Source organism: Phocoena sinus, chromosome 9 (assembly GCF_008692025.1).
Source record: "Phocoena sinus isolate mPhoSin1 chromosome 9, mPhoSin1.pri, whole genome shotgun sequence".
Lineage (NCBI taxonomy): Eukaryota > Metazoa > Chordata > Mammalia > Artiodactyla > Phocoenidae > Phocoena > Phocoena sinus.
This window is the reverse complement of record NC_045771.1, coordinates 22,932,906-22,953,071: the sequence shown is the minus strand read 5'-3', so window position 1 is coordinate 22,953,071 and position 20,166 is coordinate 22,932,906. Positions and strand designations below refer to the sequence as shown.

General features: G+C 40.0%; 1 protein-coding gene across 6 annotated transcripts in view; it reads left to right on the top strand.

Annotated features, from left to right (window-relative positions):
• The first annotated feature begins 1,020 nt into the window (after window positions 1–1,020).
• NRF1 (nuclear respiratory factor 1) overlaps window positions 1,021–20,166 on the top strand; it is a 134,697-nt gene continuing 115,551 nt past the window's right edge. For 5 of the 6 annotated variants that reach the window (XR_004351402.1, XR_004351403.1, XM_032642853.1 and 2 more), the window contains exon 1: window positions 1,025–1,136. The gene's annotated coding sequence lies outside the window, so the exon portion shown is untranslated. Of the gene's footprint in view, window positions 1,137–20,166 lie in introns of all 6 variants that reach the window. The other variant, XM_032642852.1, reaches the window with a different exon arrangement.

Sequence of the window (20,166 nt, the reverse complement as noted above, 5' to 3'; positions counted from 1 at the left end):
TAAAGTATCCTGGTTTTGTCAAATTGTTTTTTGACACTCTTTGGGATGTTTAGTAATTCCCTAAAGCAACGGTTCTTAAACTAGGGTATGTATGACAATCCCCAGGAGACTGTGTGTATTTGGGGGTGGGGTGGGGCGGGGGGGGTGTTAGAAATGCGGGTTCCTGGGCTAAGAAGCCAAGATCCTGGAGACACCATTTGGACTCCAGGATTTAAATAATCAGTCTGAATGACTCTGATGCAGGTACTCTCCAGATCACAATTTAAAAAACAAAGAACAACAAAAACTACCTCTCCTGTGTCTCTAACAGTAGTTTTTCTAGTCTCCACCCCTCCCTACTTCTCAGGCACTTGCTTGGCGGGGGGGGGGGGGGTCCCTATTGCTTCTGACTCCCTCCACTCATCGCTCATGAGAGTAAGGACTTTCTTTTCCTAACAGGTACATCTCCAGCGCGCCCAGAAAAATACTTGGCACCGAATGGGCCCTCTGGAAATGCCTGCCAAACGAATGAATGAGCGAAAACATTTATACATTGCTTTGTACAAAAACTTTAGCTTTTAAATACTTGGGCAGGGTTTGAAATAGGGAAGCAAAGGTCATTTCAAAGAAAGGGTGAGGGAGCGACTGGCAAGGCAGCGCGGAGGAAAAGGAGGGGAAGCCCCTCTCCGATTATCGAGGCACGCTCAGGAGGTCCTATTTCCCGGGGCTGGGGGGCGAGAAATGTGACTATTTACAGATTAGCAACCATCTTGGGTCGCCTGCGTTACTTCCCCGGGGCGTGCACATTTCCCTAATACAGTTGCTTTCGTGATTCCGGCTCCATCCAAACCTCTACAGGGAAATGTGAACGCGGGGAGACCTCGGGGGACGGCCGGGGTCAGAGCCCAAACACCCTGCGAGATGCCCCGCCGAGACAGTGCCGACCTCCCCATCATGGCGGCGGCCGGGCGGGGAAGCCGAGCCCGTGCGTAGCGTGCGTGCCTCCTCTCCCTCCCCTCCCCCTCCTCGGCGGCGGCGGCGGCGGCGGCGGCTTAGGCGGCAGCGCTCGCCATTGCCGCTGGTGGCAGGAGGCTGCGAGGAGCCGGCGCGGTCGCAGTCTCCACGGCGCAGGCCCACGGTAGCGCAGCCGCTCTGAGGTGAGTGCCCTACCGCGCAATCTCCAGCTATTTCAGCCCCGGCGCAGCCGCAACACGCCGCCCGCCTGCCGGCCGGCCGGCCCGCCCCGCAGCCGGCACCCTGCCGCCCCCGGCTCCAGGCCTGGGCCCCCGCCGGATTCGGCCCGCCTCGGGCGGGGGGCCCCGGCCCGGCCCAGTCAAACCGCCACCCCGAGGATGCACAGGCCTCACTAGGCCCCAGGCGTCCTGGCGGGCTCGGGAGGGAGGCTCTGCCCTCCCGAGAGCCCCAGGGTTCCGGCCTCCCCCGCCGCCTGAGGCTCTCGGGGCCGCGGCCTCCTCGCCGCCTTGGAACCCGGGGCCCGGGCCCGGCCTTCCCGCGGCTTCGGGAGCAGGAGGCCTGGGAGAGCGCGCCGGCCTGGGAGCGGGAGGTGGGCGGGCTGCGCGGGACGGGGGCCGCGGCTCCCAGCTCGCCTCCTTGGCCCTTCCCGGGTCTGGTCCGCGGGCGGCGCGGCGCGGCGGGCTGGGCCGGGGCGCGGGAGCTGCTGTCTCCTGCGGGAGAGGAGGCTGGCTCTTCGGGCAACCTCCGAAGCTTCCCTCCCGCCGGGGTGGCGTGGGCTTGTTACCCAGGTAGACTGAGGGACGCTGGAATATGGCGCGTTGCCCACCTTCTTGCAAGTTAGGAGGCGGCAGCGGCGGCAGTTCGAGGAGGAGGGCGCAAAGTCCTTTTGTACGCAGAAATAAGGAGCGACATTGTGTTTTCTTCCCTAGCAGAGATGCTGCCCGTGGAGGGGGCTCGGTTCTTCCTGTGCTTGGGGTGGTGGTCCCCTGTGTGAGGGACAGGGGGAGTGGCGCGACCCCGGGAAGGAACCGAACCTTTGCCACTGGAACGACAGGGGCTCTGGATGGCCTTGTGCATGGGTATTAGCCCACATCCCCAGCCTTTCGGGGAACTCAAGGGTTTGCCCTTTGCATGTGATCCACTTAACTGGGCGATGATGTCCACCACCTCTCTCACCTGTTGTGTCGTTGCTCTACGTCCTAAAGTTTCGACAGTATTTGACTGTGCCCATCAGAACTTGAAGTTGTTTAAAAATCTTAATATTTTTAGGGCTTCAAATGATATCCAGCCAGTTGGAGGAGCTGTTGCGTGGTATCCATCCCTTCTTAAACATTAGATTAGCATATATTAATTGCTTACTTTACAGCTGGTGTCACTTGTGCTTAATTATTTCTGGGGTCAGAGAAAAATTCACATTTTCTTAAGTGTGTAGAGACAATGTATTGGAAACTCTTAAGGTGAAAGGTAGTGTGAGTGAGACTGTCAGCTCCGCGGGAGAAGGGGTATGCACATCTTACACCTTTTGTCGAGGGCATCATCTGCTGTCACAGCTCACAGTGATCCTTTCCCCATTTCACCTTCGCCCAGCCTTTAAAAAAATTCCTTTTCCTTTGGTCTTGAACAGTAAGTTATTGAGTTGTTCCTCACTCAGGGGAGGGGCGACTTTGGAGATGCTGGGGTTTTTTCCTTCCCTTAATTCAGTAGTGGCCTGACTCCTAGAATTGTGTCTGAAAGTTCTTGATGTGTTATTTCATAGGTAGTGAAAATATGACTAGCTCCACCTGTGCATCCGAGTGTAATTTCCTTATTTTATGAGTGCAAAGGCAAACATACAATTATCAAATGTAAATGTAGTGTAGTATAACTATTCTTAACTTGGGTCCAGAATTGTGTGCAGACTTTTTTGTGGGACTTTTTTTTTTGACAGGAGTTAGATGTGGCTTTCAACAAGGTCCATCAGAATAAGAATTACTGTTTACTGTCTTTTGGTTCATCTTTATTTGAGGTCCTTTGATTTCATCTGCCTGCCTTCCTCCTCCCCCCACCCCATATCAAATTCAGTATACAGGAGGAAAATTACTTTTTGCTTGGGAGTCTTGGTATATTCTCATTTAGGGGGGGAAAAAAAAAGGTTTCTTATCCCCAAGACAGGAGTTTTCTTACCAGGTTTTAAGGAAATTCAACAGATTTAGGGAAATAACTATAGGAGTAGGAGATAATGAGGGCCCTTGTCCAGATATAGAGGGAATTAAAGAAAGGATTTCAGGTTTCCCTCCCAATTCATGTATACTCCAATGGAACCCAAAATTGTACGTTTTTTTGGTTTTATTAAGTCACAATTATGTATCCGTCTCTAATTTTTTAGGGAGCTAAAGACCAACTTCCCATGATTTAAATATCTGAGTTTGCATTGCCTATACATCATAGGTTCAAGCAGACTTACTTGAAGAAGTATTTTATGTGAAATGATAGAAAATGGGTGACTTTTAAGGGAAATTTAAGCTCCTTGTAGTCTGGGGTTAATTTTTTTTTTTTTCCCCCCGGTACGTGGGTCTCTCACTGTTGTGGCCTCTCCAGTTACGGAGCACAGGCTCCGGACGCGCAGGCTCAGTGGCCATGGCTCACGGGCCCAGCCACTCTGCGGCATGTGGGATCTTCCCAGCCCAGGGCACGAACCCGTGTCCCCTGCATCGGCAGGCGGACTCTCAACCACTGCGCCACCAGGGAAGCCCCTGGGGTTAAATTTTTTATACCTCTTTCTGTATATGTAATAAGGCATTCAGTAAATGTTTGTTGGGGAATAATAATAATGAACAGTATAATTGAAATTAAAATTTTTTTCACAAGTATTTGAAAAGGTATGCTCATTTTTTGGTTTCTGGAAGTTCTGTAAACTGTCAGCCTTTAGAAGCACACCCTCCAGTCTCTGGAGAACAGGAAGTTATTGCATAGGTTCAGCTTCTGTCAGATATCTTTAGGCAAGCCCAGTCCTTCATGCTGCAGTGGGCTTGTTCATCTACTCAGTGCCACTCTGAAAAGTTGGAGGGTAAAGGGGAGCTCTGTGGGTTGTTGAGTCTCAGAAGTGTCTGCTCTAACCTCAGAAGTTTTGGCATACTCTCTCTGGGGCTGTAATTAATCCAGGAAATTGGATATTTGAATTTAGACGTTTATGTATATCTATGTGTGATGCTTAATAATACATATATAAATAGTATTTGGAAAATCAGTCTTACAGGTAAATATCAATCTTTGGTTTTGTAAAAAACATTTCAGAAAATGTTTTATACTGAAGGAAATTCTCTGTTCTTTCATGTTTTCCTTGAGAGCTAAAGCTAGTGTTTTCAGCCTGAGCTTACCCAAATATAATTTTCCATGAATGCTTAGTAAAACAGCAATGAAAAAGAAACCCACTTGTTAAGTTTATTTTAGAAACATTTTATTTAGACCAAGTCCAATCAGTATTTTTTTAGGCTCTGGATACATGTTAAATTTTGAGCATCATGTATCATATAGTTCCTTCCTTATTAACTAGGGAGTGGATTATCCACTTTCTTGGCTTTTCAGCTAGTGCTTTTATCCATCAGTATTTTACTAAGGAGAACAGGCTGGAAGAGAAAAAGTAAAGGAGGTGAAACAAATCAATTTCAGGTGTTTCCAGAAGATGATAACCACATTGAGCTATTGGAAATTTTTAATCCTGGAGCAACAAGAATGCTTTGTCTGAAGTTATTTTGATGTAATGAGGACAAAACTTAGAAAATAAACAGAATTTTTGATTGCTCAAGGAAAATAAGTGGATTATATATACCTTGGAATATATATATTTTTTCTGCAGTGCAGTTCATAATTAGGCTAAAATGTTTTCAACCCCACTCAGTGCAGTTTAGTAACTGAAGCTTCAAAAAGATTTCATCACGTGGTCTTTAGTCCTAAAATGTGAACATTTATATGAACTGAAAAAAATCAGAACTACAACTTCATAGAGATATTCTAGTATATTTTTAAAAGGACCCCCTCCCCCAAAACAGAAACAACCAAAGCAAAACTAGGGGGTGGTTAAGGCAAGCCTACCACATGTGTGATCCTTGAGGTCAATCTGTATTGTATCATCAGCAGCAGTCACTTAGAAAATAAACCGACCATAGGAATCTTCTCCAGAATTCCAGACTTGGTAGCCTTCGTTATCAAACTGCTCCCGAGCCATCAGATAATTTCTGAGGAAGCCATGTCTAATAAGGGAGGGGTGTGTGTGTGTGTGTGTGTGTGTGTGTGTGTGTGTGTGTTGGGGGAAAGTTGGTGGGGAGGAGAGGGGGAAAGGGTAGATGATACTGGTAAAAGAATCTAGTTTTACAGATTGGGATGATCGCTGAATTTTGGAGATGTAGTATTTTGAAAAGAAGCTAAAAGAGCTACTTTCGTTTGGGTCATGAGTTTGGTGATATACAGTGTCTGCCATTTGTAGTGTATTGTTTAGTATATAAGCACAGTATTTAGATTAGTTCGTGTATGCTGATTTCTGTGGTTACGAATGTGAAGAGTTTGGCTGACAGTTTAGGGGGACATTTTCTTCAGAACTCTTAAATGGTGCCTGTTGGATAAACTATGCCAAGCCTTTCTCAGAATCATGAAGAATGAACTATGTATGCATAAATGTTTAGACCATTTTTAAAAAAGAGCTTATATTTTACTGTTGGTAGTTGTAAAGTCTTTACTTTTTAGAACTTGGAGAGTCTGTTTTGTTGCTGCCACTGAATGCTAATGTGGTTAGGCTGGCAGCTAAACCTACAAAGAACAAGAGGAAGTGAGGAAATATTCCCATGAAACATTGCTTAAAACTAAGCAGTGGACTAGAAGTGGGAAGCTAGAGACTAGGGGACTTAATTAGTTTTATGTTCAAAAGAGGATGAGGCGTACCCTCCACTGAGAAGTAACCTTAAGTGTGTCCTCACTCTGGAGTTTTGCCATATATTCACCAGACATTGATTAAAGACATACTGTATTCCAGTCATGTTCTAGATGCAAGAGTAACAAATAAACCGTGGGCTTTGTCTATAGCGGAGAAAGATAAGGGTGCAACTAACTATAATACAGTTTGTTGAGAACTAAAATAAAGAAAGAGTGGTGTGGGATTATAGAAGGAGGGAGGGAATTCTGGGGGAAGGGGTGAGTGATACAGGGAGAGTAAGTGAGGTTAGGGAAGACTTTTCATGTAGTGGATGCTTAAGTAGGACTTTGAAGGATGAGTAGCTGTTTTACTGATGAAAAAGAAGAGGCTAGATGAAGGGAATGATAGTCTGATTTTAGAAAGCAAGCAGATTTTGCTGTACTTGGGGAGTAGAGGAAAATGAAGCTGATGAGGTTGTGGCCTGATTGGGAAGAGCATGGGGGAGTTAAAGATTATAGTTGGTTAATGGATGAGGATGAAGATGCCTTTAATAAGATAGGGAATATATAGGGAGAACAGAATTTGAGGAGGAAGGTAATAGGATATGAAGCTAGGTGTGGGAATCAAGATATGTCAAAATAGGTACCTGAAGACTTGGACTGGAGCTCAAGGGGAAGAGGGGATCTATTAGGAGGTTTGTATTCATTGGCATAATGTCATAGAAACTGCAAAAGACTATAGTATCAAGAGTGAGGAAACAACTAAGGCAACCTTGGGTAGCATCTATATCTGAAGGTCAAGTGGAAGAAGAGAGGCCTGTGAAGGAAGTTGAAAAACAATGGCTGAAGAGATAAGATAAATGGTATAGGGTTGAAGAAGCTGAGGATAGGGATTAATGGAATTTTAACAGGATTTAGCAATGTGAAATACTACGGAGCTCACTGGGATAAAAACTGGATTTGGCAATTAAGAAATAAAGTAAATTTTCTGAATGTGTTTATGTGTGTGTATGTATGTATTGTTTCGCCATGAATCATGATAAACACAATAGATTTCTGGAGTCTTATTGAATATAGGGGTAGGGCCTTAAAACACAATTTAATAGATGACCCATGCTTAGAAATAGGTCCTGTTACTCTCCTTCTCTCATGGGAATTACAACATTAAAAACTTTGGGAGATGACTTAAATTTTAACAATTAGAGTTTATGTATTTGAGTATATATAGTATCGTATATTTGAGTTTATAATCTTTAAAGTTTATAATCTCTTTTGAAGGGTTTTGAAGTTTTATGATACTTATAGGTTAAGTGCAGGGTTTTTTAACCTGGGTTTTATAGTTCTGGGGTTCATGGATATATTTTGGCTGTGTGATCCTGAATCTTGAAATAGTTTGAAAAATACTGTGTGGGCCTATATGATTTTTCTGGGGAGAGGGTCCTTAACTTTTATGGACCCTCTCAAGGGGTTGTTGACAGACAGAAAAGTCAAGGGCCTTTTTGGTAATGTTAATGATTAAGTCAGATGTCGGTTGTGTCAGTTGGCTGAAATCAGTTATCCTGACTGGGCTAGATCAAGCAAGGGAAACTTTGAGTAGGTGTCTGGGGTGAGGAACTTTGGGAAGATGTAAGGTACCTTTCGGAGATAGGAGTAGGAGCACCAGAAGGAAGGTGGGAGGGATGCCAAACCACAGCTTAACCAGCTTCAGGATTTTGTCAAGTCATCTGAATTCCTTGCTTTTTTATATTCCAGAATTCACACTGTATATGACTATTCATGCACTCTATACAATAGGCTTTGTGCGGGGATCAAATTACTATTGTTTTAAAGAGAAAGTAAGTTTTGAAAGAAAGCTAAATGGTTCATTAGACTGCACTCAAATTCATTTTTTAAAAATTTAATTTTTATTTTATATTGGAGTATAGTTGAATCATGCTGTATTAGTTTCAGGTGTACAGCAAAGTCAAATTCATTTTTAAGGTGGTAGTTGTTTATATGCACTTTGGAAAACTTCTAAAGGCACATGTACCAATCCAGTGATCTGGGACAACACATTTATTCTCTCCTTGCTTAATTTTTCTGACCATGAAATGAAAATACCATTGGCCTGTCTTATAGGGTTTGTGTGAAATATGACAATTATGAAATGTTTTGAGGTCTAAAATTATATAATGGTAACAGATTGGTAGTGTTCACATTTCTTAAGCCATTGATGAAACCTGGATTTTTAAAATAATTTATTTATTTTGGGCTTTGTTGTGTCTTCGTTGCTTCGCATGGGCTTGCTCTAGTTGTGGCGAGTGGAGGCTGCTCTTCGTTGTGGTGTGTGGGCTTCTCATTGCAGTGGCTTCTCTTGTTGTGGAGCACCGGCTCTAGGAGTGTGGGCTTCAGTAGTTGCGGCTCGCGGGCTCTAGAGTGCAGGCTCAGTAGTTGTGGTGCACGGGCTTAGTTGCTCCGAGGCATGTGGGATCTTCCCGGACCAGGGATTGAATCCGTGTCGCCTGCATTAGCAGGCAGATTCTTAACCACTGCACCATGAGGGAAGTCCCACAATCTGGAAATTTAAGCAAATTATTTAATAATGTTTCATACTAGAACTTATTTGATTCCTAAAATATTTCATATGAAGTCTTAGATAATTGGTCATTTTTACTTTCTTCTTCTAATCTTTGGATCTTTGAAATTGCATTAGGAGACAGTTTTGTCAGCTAGGCCCCGGATTCTGGGCAGTGATCTCCAAATTTTATTGTCACCCTTACAAGTAAATTTTGAGCACACATTCTGAATCACACTTATTTATAAATGGTATTCTTGTTATTGTACTAATACATTTAAGTACATCATAAAATATGTAGAAGGTAGAAATTTTAAAAGGCTCAGATAAAAATGAATATTTTCAAATGTCTTGCTGATTGAGTTAATGATGGTTCAGTAATTTATGAGTTTGATTTGCTTGTTTTTATAAATATATTTGCTCATAATTCATTTTTTTTCTGTAATTAATGCCAGTTGGCAACTGTATAGGTTACCCTGTAAAAGTATTGGTAAATACAAGAATTACATGAATAAGCATATTGGGTAATCTTAAGAAAATTTGTGTTATGCAGCTTGCAGTTGGGCTTGTGTTTGTGGATTATGTTTACATTCACTAAATCTGTCCCTAAATAGAACTGGAGTATTTTCTTTGTTCACCTTTTTTTAGTCCTTTGTCTTTCATTAAACAATTGTAAAATAAAATTTTCAGTAATAGATCTTTTATATAAAAATAATCACAAATTAAAGAATCAACCAGGGTTTGCTACATAAAAACACCATCATAGAACTAGTCTGTTCACCCCAAACTGGCTTTAGGAACTAAGTCTAAAGAAACAATTCCAGAATCACCAATTATGTGATTGAGTGTTAAAATTTTTTTCTTTCTTCCTTAATTTTTATCTTTATATTTTTAAAGTTTTTCTACATTGAAAATGTATTATTTTTGTAGTGAAAATTTTTTGGAAAGGAAACAAACAACCCCCCAAATCAACGGTTATTTTTGGTTTAGAAGCATATATGTGATTTTCATTTTCTTTCCTATAGCTTTCATTATTTTTCAGATTATTTTTAATGAAAATGCATTAACTTTCATAATTAGAAAAAATAAACATAAGTATGAATAATATAATTATGGCCATAGGGAGTCAACTATCAGATTTTGGGCAGGCAAGTCACTTATCCTCACTGGGCCTTTTTCCCCATTTGAAAAATGAAGAGGACAGAATGATAAAGTTTCTTCTAAATAAAAATTCGTTCTAAAATTACTTCTGAGTCTCGTGTTATGACATGGTAAACAACAAATATATTTTCTTAATGTAAAAAGGTACGTATATGTGTTTATTATAGAAAAGCAAAGAGAAGAAAATTTAAAATAATTGTAAATCAGTCATACATATTTAACAATATTTTAATTATATGGTTTTAGATATTTTCCTAAGTGTACATGTATGTACTTGCATGCACACACACACACTGTGCATGGATATACTGTATATGATAATATGAAATAATACTCTGTATATTGTCTTGAACCAAAAATGTCTAAGGGTGTTTGATTTGTCTATTTTTACCCTGAAACATTCTTAATGGGGCAGTTATAAATCCATTTTAATGAAATATAAAAGATATTAAAGTTTCTATCCAAATACAAATTAGTCCAGGAAATGCTTACTGTCTGTTTCATGCTCTGTGTGGTTTTGCTGAGGTAAGGGTAACTTGGAGTAAGGGCGGAAGGGCTTGCCTATGAAAGCTTACTTAGTGAAGAATGAGAGCTAAATCCTGGGTTAACCTCAGTTTCATTCACATATTAACTTGCTTTTTCTCCACTCTGCCCTCACACTTCATGAGCCAAGATTCCTATTTGTAGGATAGTTTCTAAAGCAAACAAGTTTGTCTCAGTATTATTAGTCTTTTATTTTACCCTGGGACCTTCTGAGTTGTTATATTCCCACTGAGAGCAAATTGATATTAGTAAGAGCTGTCATATAATACAGGCGTGTTAAAAATGCTTGTTTGTTTTTTTAAAGCATTATTTGTGGGGAGTTCAAAAGATTTTATGTACGTAAAATATAAATATATTTATAAATATAAAATGCTATGTAGTCTAGTTCATCCTCTGCCTCAGTGAAGTATGTGATATATATAATTTTAGTTTTATGTAAAGAATACTGGCTCTTGGGCTTCCTCGGTGGCGCAGTGGTTGAGAGTCCGCCTGCTGATGCAGGGGACACGGATTCGTGCCTCGGTCCGGGAAGATCCCACATGCCGCGGAGCGGCTGGGCCCGTGAGCCATGGCTGCTGAGCCTGCGCGTCTGGAGCCTGTGCTCTGCAACGGGAGAGGCCAGCAAAAAAAAAAAGAAGACTGGCTCTTTCTCAAAGATTTTGTGCAGTAGATTTTCTTTAGAAAAGTTAGTAATGTAATCCAATTTTCTTGCCTACTCATTTAGTTCTGTCTTTAATCTTTCTGGTAGCTGGTTTGTTTGTTTATACAACATGGAAACAAATCTAGGGTAAATATTTCCTTAGTTATCACAATTAATATCTAAAGTAGTCTAGTCATTTTTCATCTAAGTATAATACAAAGCCTGCAGAGGTATGTATTGGAAGAAAAAAAGTCTGATTTGTTTATTCTCTTCCCTTCTACTTTGAAAATTAGAATCTTTTCCAGGAGAAAAACTTTATCATTTATACTTGACAATTAAGATGCTTAAGTCAGTGTCTTTCAGACATAGGGAGAGGTGGACAGTCTGGGAATAAAAAGTACAAACTTTTTGCCTCAAACTTTTTTTTCAGTTTTTGTGTTTGAAAGATGTGAGAGCAGTCACTAATCCTAACTTGAGAATCCACCAAGATGGATTGTTCTCGTTCTGAAGAAATCCATTTTGTAGCTAAATGAGTGGTATATATCTAATGTCCTTTAAATAGGTAATCTTTGGTTAGTATTAATTTAGGGTCTTTGGTAAGGTAGTGATTCTTGTGTTTTAGGCTAGCACAATTTTGAAATTATCCTTTTTTAAAGAATAATGATTATTTTATAACAATAATTGTTTTCCCTTAAAGGTAAAAGAATATGCAGCTGTTCCATGTAAATATGTATACTCAGATTTAGCCTGCCAACAGAGTTTAAGAACTTTATATCCAGTGGCCTAATTGACACCTCTCAGATGCCTCAGATGCACTTCATCCCAAAATGAGATTCCCTTTTCAAACTTGGCCCTGTTCCATTCTTTCTTACCTCAGTGAAGGGTATCACCGTTTCACCTGTTTTCTCAGAACAGAAACCTTGGTCTTTCCATATTATCAAATCCTGTTTAACTTTCTAAATAAGCTCAAATTATCCTCTTCATTTCCACCATTATCACTTTTGTCTGAGTTGCTATTGTTTCTTTTCTGGACTGTTGAAATAACCTATCACTGGTCTGCCTGCATCCACTCTGGCTGAGCACTAATCCATTCTCCTCATTGCAGGCAGAATTAATCGATCTTTTCTAAATACACAAGTTTGATCATGTCCCACATTTAGGATGAAGACAAAGCTCTTTAATGTGGCTGTACTTACCTTTTGGACTCATTTTCTATCAAACATGCTGCCCTAACCATTAGACCTTTCCTATTGTTCCTTCTGCCTGGAAAGCTTTTTCCTCTCTTTTATCTGGTAAAATCTTGTAAATTTTATTCAAATCTCTACTCAAGCATCATTTCCTCAGGGAAGTTTTACCACATTTCCCTTATTTTTATACTTTTTCTTCACCATTTATGTCTATACATGTCATTTTACATTTGTTGGTATATTACTTGATATACGTCTGTCCCTCCCACCAGATTGTAAGCTTTATGAAAGTAGACATCATGTTTGTGTCCATCACCAAGCACAGTGCCTGACACATAACTAACTAATAGTATTTATTTGAATACATGATAGTAGAAACCTTGCAAAATTCACTTGTAATATTTTATCTTATTACTAGGTTTTTGTGGTAGCATCTAATACTTTATAATTTTTAGGAACTTGGGAATGGGAAGAGATTCTAAGTCATCTAAGCCAGCTCAGCTCCCCAAAGTTACATGGTCATCAGTCTTCTTTAACACATCCAGTGATAGGAAATCATTTTGGTGGGTACTAACTACTGAAACTCGGTTTGGTCTTTAATACTTTTTTAGATGGTTAGAAAGTTTAATTTCAACTGAAGTTTCTCCCTGTAATTTTTACCTACTGGTCTCACTTTTGCTCTTTAGGACTTCCAAAAATAAGTATAGTTTTTTTTTTGTTTTTTTTAAAATAAAGTCCTTTCAGACATCTCTGTTTTAGTTTAAATATCCCGAGATCCTTAAACCTTCTTGGAAAGGTAATGAGATATGCCGGAAGGATAGAGTTTGGGGGCTATGTTAGTTTCCTAGGGCTACCACAACAAGTTACTATAAACTTGGTACCTTAAAACAACAGAAATTTATTCTCTCATAATTCAGAAGGCCACACATCAGGAATCAGGTGTGTGTAGGACGACAGTCACTCTGGAGGCACTAAGAAAGAATCTGTTGTTTGCCTCTTACAGCTTTTGGTAGCTGCTGGCATTCCTTGACTTGTAGCTACATCACTGCAGTCTCTGCCTTCATGGGCACACTGTCTCCTACTCTTCTGTCGGTAATCTCTGTTGGCCTCACTCTCATAAGAACACTTGTCATTGGATTTAGTACCAACCTGGATAATCCCAGATGATCTCCTCATCTCAAAATCCTTAATTTAGTTACATCTGAAGGAACCTTTTTTCCGAATAAGATAACATTCATAGTTTCCAGGAGTTAGGATGTGGACATATCTTTTTGGGAGCCACCATTCAACCCACTAAAGGGGCTCCTGGGTTTAAATCTTGGTAATGCTACCTCCTAGCATTTTGCAACCTTGAGCATGTTGCTTAATCTCTCTGAGCCTGAATCTCTTTAAGACAAGGATAATAATACTTGTATCATTGATATGAGGAGATTTAAGGAAAATTCAGGTGAAGTACTTGACACATGGTAACTAACTCTACATGTTGCCTTCCATATTATCAAACTACCCTGACCCTACTGCACTTTCTCAGGGCCCCTAGATATCAAGCGTGGCCTAGAACCCAGCACAAGTGCAACTGGTCTGATAAGTACAAACTACAGTAGGTCCATTTTTTCTGTTTTTTGGGGCAGTGTATAGCCACTATGATTAATGTAGTCCAAGTTTGAATTATGTTTATTTGTAGCCACATCATAAGATTACCTCATTAAATTTAGAATTGATTAAAACCCATTTCTTTTTCATTGCTGTAATTATTAAACTTCTATTGTGTAGTTAGGTGTTTAGAACCAAGTGTACATTTTCACGTTACATTGTATGTTATAAGTGTTACATTATCAAATCATAGTGCCTAGTGCATAATGGGAGCAAAATTTATGCTGAATTTAATGTTGCTGCATGGTTTAAAGGAATCTTTTTTTGTTTGTTTGTTTTTGGCTGCGTTGCATGGCTTGTGGGATCTTAGTTCCCTGACTGGGGATCGAACCCAGGCCCCTAGCAGTGGAAGCGCAGAGTCCTAACCACTGGACCGCTAGGGAATTCCCTAAAGGAATCTTTAAACTTATCTACTTTGGTGTTGTTCAGAGAACATTTCTTAAAACAAACGCTGGGGTGAATATAAAAAGAGAGTTACCATTGAAGTAGCAACTATATCAATTATATTGGGCAGATGGATGGCATCACTAGATACCCTTTCAGGTAATCAGTGGCTGATCACTTCCAGGTTGATGGATGGGTTGCTTTTGATACTTCCATCAGGTATATGAGATATGTGTCCATTGCTTATTTAACAAATATGCATTTAGTGATTTCCATATCTGCTAGTATTTGGAATTTGCATTTGAGATAAAAGACTGGAGAAATGGATGATGTAGAAATGGTGTTTTTAAAATAGTTATTTTAGAGTATTACATGCACATTTTAAAATGATCAAACAATATAAAAGGAATTCAATGAAAAGTGAGTTTCCCACCCCCAAAACAACTACCACTATCAGTTTTCTTGTGTAATTTTCAAGGTAAGGTAAGCAAAAGTGTGTGTGTGTGTGTGTGTGTGTGTGTCCTTTTTAAAAAACACAAATGATTGCTTATGTGCGTATGGTCCTCTAGAAAGTGTTTTTTGTTTGTTTGTTTTTGAATGTCATGTTTTGTATCCTGATCCTCAGCACCAGTGTAGGATTTCTAGTTTTTTTACCCTATTGTTGAGAGACAGGGAACCAAATTTCATAGCTTTCTATTACTGATTTGATTGTGTGGGATGCCTTTCCAAGAGAGTTGTATATTATATAGTTCTTTGTGAAAGAGTTCTCTTTATAGGCTGTTTATACCAGGGAAATAAAACCAGTTTTAATTCAGACCACTTATTTAGAAAATGACTGAAGAAAAACTCATCAGTTTAAAACATCATCCTGGTGTTGCTTGAGGCCTTTTCATGCTTGCTAAGTGAATTACTCATTTTGATTATATTGACAGCAAGGTGAAATAAATTATTTCAAGACCCAGGTAGGTAATATAGGTCTAGTTTAAAAAGAGCTAGAAGGGCTTCCCTGGTGGCGCAGTGGTTGAGAGTCCGCCTGCCGATGCGGGGGACACGGGCTCGTGCCCCGGTCTGGGAGGATCCCACATGCTGCGGAGCGGCTGGGCCCGTGAGCCATGGCCGCTGGGCCTGCGCGTCCGGAGCCTGTGCTCTGCAACGGGAGATGCCACAGCGGTGAGAGGCCCGCGTACCGTAAAAAAAAAAAAAAAAAAAAAAAGAGCTAGAAAATTCAAGAATAGAGGACTATGGTAGCCATAACATTCTACCTTGGTTTATTATCTGTGGGGTTTTTTTTTCCCCCTCTTTTGTTAAAGTGTAAGCCAGTGTTTCTCTTTTTTTAATTATTATTTTATATTGGAGTATAGGACGTGATTAACAATGCTATGCTAGTTTCAGGTGTGTAGCAAAGTGATTTAGTTATACATATATCTATTCTTTTTCACATTCTTTTCCCATATAGGTTATTACAGAGTATTGAGTAGAGTTCCCTGTGCTATATGGTAGGTCCTTGTCGATTATCTATTTTATATGCAGTGTGTACATGTTAATCCCCACCTCCTAATTTATCCCTCCTCCCACCTTTCCCCTTTGGTAACCATAAGTTTGTTTTCTAAGTCTGTGAGTCTGTTTATCTTTTGTAAATAAGTTCATTTGTATCATTTTTTAGATTCCACATATAAGTGATACCATATGATATTTGTCTTTCTCTGTCTAACTTACTTCACTTAGTATGATAATCTCTGGGTCCATCCATGTTGCTGCAGATGGCATTATTTCATTCTTTTTTATAGCTGAGTAATGTTCCTGTATGTATATACCACATCTTCTTTATCCATTCATCTGTTGATGGACAGTCTACCTTGGGTTATTATATATGGGTTTTTTTTCCTCCTTTTTGTTACAGTGTAAGCCAGTGCTTTTTTAAAAAAAATATTTATTTATTTAGGCTCTGCTGGGTCTTAGTTGCGGCACGTGGACTTCTTAGTTGCGGCATGCATGCAGGATCTAGTTCCACGACCAGAGATCGAACCCAGGCCCCCTGCATTGGGAGTGCAGAGTCTTACCCGCTGACCACCAGGGAAGTCCCAGGCCAGTGGTTCTTTTTTTTTTTTTTTTTTTTGCGGTACGCGGGCCCCTCACCGCTTTGGCCTCTCCCGCCGCGGAGCACAGGCTCCGGGCGCGCAGGCTCAGCGGCCACGGCTCACGGGCCCAGCCGCTCCGCGGCACGCGGGATCCTCCCAGACCAGGGCACGAACCCGTGCCCCCCGCACCGGCAGGCGGACCCCCAACCACCGCGCCACCAGGGAAGCCCAGGCCAGTGGTTCTTAATCTTTGGTTTCAGGACCCTTCTTAATAGTCATTGAGGACTCAAGAGCTTTTGTTTATGTGGGTTATAACTTTTGATACTTACTGTATTAGGAATTAAAACTGAGAAATTTAAAAAATGTTTATTAATTTAAAAATAATATACCCACTACTTGTTAAAGTTAATAAAACATTTTAATTAAAAATAACTATATTTTCCGGGCTTCCCTGGTGGCGCAGTGGTTGAGAGTCCGCCTGCCGATGCAGGGGACACGGGTTCGTGCCTCGGGCCGGGAAGATCCCACATGCCGCGGAGAGGCTGGGCCTGTGAGCCATGGCCGCTGGGCCTGCGCATCCGGAGCCTGTGCTCCGCAACGGGAGAGGCCACAACAGTGAGAGGCCCGCATACCACAAAACAAAAAACAAACAAAACAAAACAAAAAATTTGTTAAATACTAAAGGCATAAATAAGGATATAGAACAATATAATGAATACCCTGTATCTTCTACCCAACTTAAAAAAAACTCACAGATAATAATGCCTCCTGGGCATTCCTTCCTCGTCCTTTCCCTTCCCAGCTGTAACCATTATTCTGAATTTGATGTTTACCTTTCCCCTGTATCAAAAAACAAAAACAAAAACAGAAAAACTATACCTTTATGTGTTGTATCCATAGGAAAGATATATTGTTTTGTATGTTTTTAAAGTTATATGAGATTAATATTTATTTTTGTTTTGTTTTGTTTTTTTGTTTTTTGTGGTACGCGGGCCTCTCACTGTTGTGGCCTCTCCCGCTGTGGAACACAGGCTTGGACAGGCCCAGTGGCCATGGCTCACGGGCCCAGCCGCTCCGTGGCATGTGGGATCCTCCCTGACCGGGCACGAACCCATGTCCCCTGCATCAACAGGCGGACTCTCAACCACTGCGCCACCAAGGAAGCCCGAGGTTAATCTTTATTGATGCATGTAGTTATACTCATTTTACATGCTATATAATATTTGATTTAATGGAGTGTGAAAGTAATATATGATCTTTGTAGAGAAGTTTGAAAATAAAAGAAAGTATGAAGATGAAAAAATTTGTAGCTCTGCCATCCAGAGATACCACAATTAATTTTTTTTCCTTTGATTCCCCCCCTCCCATTTAAGTTTATGTATTTTCTGGGTACCTTTTAATATGAATGGGACACAGTTTCATGGATTACATAAAATTGCAAAATAGCCACATAAGGGCTGTAATCGTATTTTAGTTGAAAAAGAAAAGAGAATGAGCTTTCCATATTAGGTATTCCACGTATACCAGGTATTCCACATATACCTATTAAATTTACTATCTATATCAAATACTGATGGCATATTTCTTAGTATGGAAACACTGTGTAAGTGACATCTGGGAAGAGTTAGGTAGTATTGTTTAACATGTTTTTAAACTTATCTGAGAGATTTTTCTAGTAAACAAAATTATCAGATTTTGATGCTTATCTCTTTAAACATTAAGTACTTTTTTGGTTTTAACTTTTTGATTAAAAATGAAAAAGATGAAATATTTAGGTACGCATCTAATATATGTACAAGATCTATATGAGGAAAACTACAAAGCTCAGATGAAAGAAATCAAAGAAGAACTAAAATAGATATTCCATATTCATGGATAGGAAGACTCAATTGTATTAAGATGTCAGTTCTTCCCAACTTAATCTGCAGGTTCAGTGCAGTCCCAATTAAGATCCCAGCAAGTTATTTTATGGTTATCAACAAACTGATTCTAAAGTTTATATGGAGAGGCAAAAGACCCAGAATAGCTAATACAGTATTAAAGAAAAACAAAGTTGAAGGACTGACACTACTTGACTTCAAGACTCACTATAAAGCTACAGTAATCAAGGCAGTGTGGTATTGGTAAAAGAATAGACAAACAGATCAATGAAACAGAATAGAGAGCCCAGAAATAGATCCCCATAAATATAGTCAGCTGATCTTTGACAAAGGAGCAAAGGCAATACAATGGAGCAAAGATAGTGTCTTCAACAAATGGTGCTGGAACCAACTGGATATCTACCGGCCAAAAAATCAATGTAGACACAGACTTCATACCCTTTATAAAAATTAACTCAAAATGGATCACAGACCTAAGTGTAAGACATAAAACTATAAAACTCTTAGAAGATAACATAGGAGAAAACTTAGATGACCTTGAGTATGGTGATGACTTTTTAGATACAATACCAAAGGCATGATCCATGAAAGAAAGAATTCATAACTGGTACCTCCATACAATGGGGTATTATTTAGCACTAAAAAGAAGTGAGCTATCAAGCCGTGAAAAGACGTGGAGGAATCTTAAATGCATATTACTAAATGAAAGAAGCCAACCAGAAAAGGCTACGTAGTGTATGATTCCAGCTTTATGAAGTTCTGGGAAATGCAAAACTGTGGAGATAGTGAAAGGATCAGTGGTTGCCAGGGTTTGGGAGAAGGGAGAGAGGGAGCAGGGGGTTTTGGGGGCAGTAAAACCATTCTGTATGATACTCAAATGGAGGGTACGTCATAATACACCTGTCAAAACCCATAGACTGTATAACATAAAGAGTGGACTCTAATGTAAACTATGGCCTTTAGTTAATATTGGTTCATCAACTGTAACAAATTTACCACTCTAAAGCAGGATGTTAATAGGAGAGGGAGAAGTGGTGAAGGGGATATATGGGAACTCACTGTACTTTCTGCTTCAGCTTTCTATAAACCTAAAACTGCTCTAAAAATAAAATATATTAATGGGAAAAATAGATATGTCAAACACCAATGTTCCATGGTAGAGGTGGGGTACAGGGATTTTCAGATGTAGTCAGGAACTCCTCCAAACTAAATCATCATAACCTGTAGTTAGATAATGCTGAATAGCTTTATAGTTATATAATGTTATGGTATATATATTTTACAATTTACATATAAATGTAAATATATAATCTACATAATGTATAGTTAATAATAGTTATATGCTGTTGAATATATTTGAATGTATAGGATGCATGGTGGTGGGGAAAGACTGAAGAAATTGGGGGTGGGTAAACTTCATCTAATGAAGAGACAGTGTTGCTGGTGGAGCTTTCCTAACACTGTCCCTGGTGAGAGAAATGCCTATGACTTTTCCTTCTTCACTTTAAATAATAATTTGATGGAGCTAATGTTTGCCAGCAGTAGCCTATGATGGCATTTGTCTCAAATTTTGTGTCATGCTGTTCCTGTTCCCTTCCTCCCAGTGGAATGGTATGCTAATAAAGGTCTAACTAAAAGTGCACAGGAGTTCAGAGGCACTTAGGTCAAAAGAAATTCCAGAACTGTTCAGTAATCAGTGCTTTCCACCATGACATTTATTTGCCAAGAAAAGATAAAATTATAATCAGTACCTAGTATTTTGGTGTAAACGGCACACAAATAGTCATTGTAGGCTTCTTTTTCATTTTTTTAAGACTTCATTTTTCAAGAGCAGTTTTAAATTTACAACAAATTGAGAGTGAGGTACAGAGATTTCCTATATACAAAGGATAAACCTACATTAACGCGTCATAATCACCCAAAGCCTGTAGTTTATTTTAGGGTTTACTCTTGGTGTTGTATATTTCTGTTGATTTGGACAAATGTATTAATATAATGACATATCCATCATTATATCATGAAGAGTATTGGCACTGCCCTAAAAGTCCTCTGTGCTCTGCCTATTCATTTCCCCCATCTCCACCCCCAGTCCTGGCAATCACTGCTTTTTCTTGTCTCCATAGTTTTGCCCTTTCCAGAATTTCATATAGTTGGAATCAGAGTATGTAGCCTTTTCATTTTCATATTGGCTTCTTTCACTTAGTAATATGCATTTAAGGTTCCTCCCTGTCTTTTCATGGCTTGATAG